Genomic DNA, 5,000 nt, shown 5'->3' with positions numbered 1-5,000 from the left:
ACCTTAAAAAGGCACAAGGGCAAGAGAAGTTCATCATGCGCATGGTATTGCATTCCTTGCCTGTAAAAGTGGCCTACTTAAGGCAGTGGAGCTTTTGCTCAGAAAAAGGAGAGCTGATCTCGAATAGATCGCTAATCAGTTGACAACCAAGCATTTTATCTTTTAAGCTGTATGACATTAGACGGTGAAAATTGTCACGCAACTGTCCATTCCAAGAAAGTGAACACGTCTAAGCTTGAGTATGCTGAGTCATTTGATGCAACTATGAAGGAGAGCGTGAAACGTGCTGCAAGTTGGGCTGCATATTGTCACAGGAGTCGCAAGTCCTGGTACTCAAAGCCCAACACATCGCTGTCTATTGATAATGTACCACTGATGATCCTCTACCCGCGGTCAACCTCCCTTCAAATGACTGCGACATCTTACGAAACTGAGCCTCGACATATGGTGCAGCATTAAGACAAAGGACAGTGCCGCAAGAAACAACAATGGCTGAGCAGGGATCATTGCCTGAGTTTCTTTATCAACGTCACGTCGAAGTTGGTGACAAGGTGAATTTGAACTTCGGAGTTAACGAAGATGAAGATCTGAACGAGCATGAAGTGAGGAAGCTAGTGTATCTGATGAAGGCCAGCAAGATTTTGACGAAAGTAGTGGAGAAGAAGTGTATGTCAGTACTGATGACCACAATTCTCTGGATCAGCAAGATGAATCAGCAACATCGACAAATTTTCTTTTGGGTGTAAGGTCGCGATATGGAAGGGCGGTGAAGTTCAATAATCGACTGTTATTTCATATATAAATATTACCAGAGTAAACATCACAACAAGTTCTTGCCAGCGTTTTAAAAAAGGAACAAATGTTAGACCAAGTTCCAGGCTACACGTGACTGATTGACTCAACATTCCAATAGAATCTCCAAACTTTCAGGTCTTAGTTCGCAAATGGAAATGTTAGATTAGGGATTTTTGATGGAACTTTCCAGAGCTATAACTTTTTGCAACCGCAAAATTACAATCCTATAGGGGACGTTTGCGCGAATTTCCTTAATTTAACTGGGCTCTATTACCAGCTGCTGAGTCCGCAGAGACCACAGTCGAGGTCCTCAAGAGAGCAGCTGAAATAAAGTGGAGCATCTCACCCATAGAACTTCGCTCGCCGAACAGTTACAAAAAATGAAAGAAGAAACTTCAACAAGGAAATTTCGGATCAGTTTTTGTTTCTGGGCAACCGACCTCGGGAAAAAATCCCTCCCGGGTGGTGTTTTTACTATCCGTAAACTGTCCTCGGTTGACGTCCACGTAGCGTCCACGGTATTTATCGAGCTTGGGATACACGAACCGACCTCGGTTTTTAAACTGTACAGGGGTCCCGTTATCTGACCTCGGTTTGTTGTTATTACATAACGATGCTCGGTTTGTAGATAACGTGTACGTTAATAACCGACCTTAGAATACCGTTCATGGCCCTGCTCAGTCAAAGAATATTTTTTTAAAACCCACCTCGATATATAGCCCAGTCCTGTTGGGTGGCTTCTGACTGCCCCCCCCCCCCCCCTTCTCCCTGGAAAAAAAACCTTCGACGTCGTGGCTTTCAGTGTTTTTCTAATAGTTTCAAATTTCTTCAATAGTTTTCACCCTAATCTTTCTTTTCTTTTTCACTCCGTCCGCAAAAAGAGGGGATGCCGCTGATATGTTGGTCTTGTTTTATTATTCTGATGTAAGTAACGCGAATCTAGATTATGTTTTAAAATAACTTTATTTTTATGTCTTTACCTATTTCAAGTTATATCGTACCATTTATAGGTCCATAGAGCAAATTGGACTGTTAACTTACTGCACCTACATACCAGAGCAGAAACAAAAAACATCGCAACTAGTATAGTTTAAAAGATTTGAAGTTGTTCCTCTTAAGGTTGAAAAAATGTAAGGTAAGTCAATAAATCAAGATCTTGGTACCTCTAAGGGGTTATGTTCAATTTTCTTTTTTTTTTCCTGCTATGCAGTTGGTATAAGTTTAAAGTACCAGAATTTCGGTTGGAAATTGTGGCGGGAAAATGGCAAGGAAATTGCGCATAACCAATCGATAGCTGCTCCCTCTCTATTGCCGCCACATTCTCTCGTCCAGGTGGGATTGGAGATCTTCTCTGCGCAGCCCCTTTCTCCGTTTCTGCCCCAGTTTCAATTGACTCCAAACGGACTCCACCTTTTGTGTGTGCACGCCTGTTAGTGGATCCACAAAATTGTGCGCGTACACAACAATTCGGTGCCTGTCGACATTAGGCAAGTTGGAGTCTCCTGTATGCACTTCTGGTGCCTGGCAAGACGCATCTTTGAATGATGGGCAGAAGAGTTGCCGCATTCCTTCTGTCCACCACTTGGAAATAGCCTCTTGCGGGACTATTCGCACGAGAGACTATACCAAACACCCACGAGTCACGAGCAGCCCTCCCTCCCTTGTTGTACTGCAAAGATATTAAAAATGTTACTCAAGTATTTTTTTCTTATTAGGATAAAAGAGCGACGCAGGAACTGCATTTCGCTTTCGATTTCAAAAAAGGGAAGGGAAGGCGGGCAACGACTTCTAACCGATGTATCAGCAATCCTGCCTCAAAATTCCTGGGATATTTATGGGGCCAGAAGCTGGGCAACTCCGAGAGCAAGTTCGGGCAGAAGTAAATCCTATTTGGCTTCAAAATTTCCGTACACTGCTAACGACACAAGCACCCAACAGCTCAGCCGAATAGTTCTCGGAGGGGATATCCACAAAAACCCAGGTCCAACGGAAAAGAGAACCTCAAAATAGCCTTGTAAGGAGTGTGGGAAAGGAGTTCGCTCGAATCAAGATGCTTTGTTATGTACTGAGTGCAATGTCTGGTCACATGCTAAGTGCATAAACCTGAGTAAAGCCGGCTCCAAGTACTATCTGGACTACCCAGATATTGAACGGACCTGCTCCCTATGCTCGCTTCCTTTTAGGTTTGAGCAAAGTTTGGTTGGAGTAGAAAATCTAACTCAACATGGCGGCGAAGGTGAATATGCAAATAAGGATGTGGCTGGATATCCTAATGACTTGCCTGAGCCTACTGAGCCTACAAACTCTCAACTTCTACCTCTTTGTTGACACTAAAACCTCTCTCAACTGTTGCCTGTCCATGTGACAAAATTAGGATACGTTTTACATCACTGAAAAGACTCTTGTAGCTCTCGTTTGCCATACATTCAAAGAAGAGAGTATCCACTCTGTCTTCTGCTGATTGGAAGTTAGCAAATCTTTCTGACCCAAAAACTGGAATGCTGTCCAAGAACATAGCAAACTGTTGCAGGAGAGTGTCACATTCTCCCTCTTTAACTCTTTCATCATTAACTTGCAATCTCAGGACTTCCTTGAATTTTACTGAACAAGCTTCCTTGTTTGAGGCCATCTTGACTAGATTTAGCCATGATTAATGCCGAACAAGGGAATAAAATGCTGGACACTTTTCCAACATCTTCAAGAGTTGAATGAGACAAGTTTTACTTTCTATCCTAAACTCCATAGCCTCCTCTCACCTGGTTTGCAATTACCAGTGACTTTCAATTTTTCACTAGCAAATCCACCATGAACTCTCTTATTATTCACACCAATCTTCTGGTCAGCATCTTTGATCTTCACTAGTTATTCGTCACTAGCATCTTGAAGTACGTTACTTTTAATAAATCTCCTCACCGGAAACCTGATGATCATACAAAGATCGTCACTGAGAAATGGTAGCATAGGTTTACTTGTTTGATACTTTGCAAGAAATGGCTGCAGTTGATTTGCAATGCACTTAAAGAAGTGTAACTTGGCTACAAAGCATGGGTCTTTAGGGCACTCCTTGACAACTTCATATGATTTGCTTTTGGGCCTTTTTACCCTTCCATCTTCTGTAGCTTTAACATAATCAGCTACATTGTCCCAAAGCATCAGCATTCTTTGGCATATATACATATATTCTCAAGCCATCTATGGCAGACAAATTTCAATGGCATCAAAGGGCTTCCAGATATGGTCACAAAGTCTTCTCTTCCGGCAGGAGCATCCTTAAAGATCCTACAAACTGGAAAGAAACAAACATACTTGCCACCCAGTAGCATCCATGCCTCGTTTAAAAATGTTGCGCACTACATGCAGACCACAAGACCCAATGTTTATGAGAGTGGTACCATAGTCAGCGTTAACTTCCTTCCTTAATTCTCTGTAAAACTTCAATTTAACACTTGGGCCATCAATGCGGACCTGTATGATGTTCTTTACTTGCAAACCAATTTCTAACACACTTTTGGTGCAATGATCCATCAAGTTGTCAGCAGTATCATGGCCTAAATTAGCAGTAGACGATAAAATTTGTCATCAGCTCCTTCATAAGCATTTTAAACATCAGCACAAAAGGTAAAAGAAGATCATGACATCAAAGAAATGTGGAAACGACTCAACAAAAAATATGGAGATCTAGCCTAATTAACCGACGCAATCATTAATACAGTTCAGGACATGAGACTCATTAAAGAGGGGGAAAATAAAAGATTCATAGAATTGGTTGATGCTGTAGAAGATGGATATAAAGATCTGAAAAGACTTGGATTGGAAAGAGAAATCACAACCACAAGTTCAATTAGCATAATTGAAAGAAAACTACCTGCTAATATAAAAAGGGAGTGGGCTAAACTGGTTAGCACAGACAATAGCACAGTAGACAAAACCGACAAATTTCCAAGTCTTCTAAGCTTTCTTCTCACCCAGAAAAGAGCGATTGAATATGATACCATAGAGCTACGACTTACTACTACCTAAACAATAAAGGGCTCAGCACATTATGCAAAAAAAATAAAAAACAAGGAGTCAGTAGAAAGACGAGAAGAAAACACCCGCCCCCAAAATAACAAATGTTTGTTCCACAGAGAATCATATTATCGGACAAGCGAATGTAAATTCTACCTATCAAAACTAAATGAAGACAAAATGAGAAGACAAAATGA

General features: G+C 41.4%; 2 pseudogenes; one reads left to right on the top strand and one right to left on the bottom strand.

The window, feature by feature from the left end:
- Positions 1-3,091: 3,091 nt before the first annotated feature.
- Positions 3,092-4,790, bottom strand: LOC136279610 (uncharacterized; annotated as a pseudogene).
- A 206-nt stretch (positions 4,791-4,996) lies between these two features.
- LOC136279609 (uncharacterized) overlaps positions 4,997-5,000 on the top strand; it is a 12,790-nt pseudogene continuing 12,786 nt past the window's right edge.

This window comes from Pocillopora verrucosa, chromosome 3 (assembly GCF_036669915.1).
Source record: "Pocillopora verrucosa isolate sample1 chromosome 3, ASM3666991v2, whole genome shotgun sequence".
NCBI lineage: Eukaryota > Metazoa > Cnidaria > Anthozoa > Scleractinia > Pocilloporidae > Pocillopora > Pocillopora verrucosa.
This window is presented reverse-complemented; position numbering and strand designations above follow the sequence as displayed.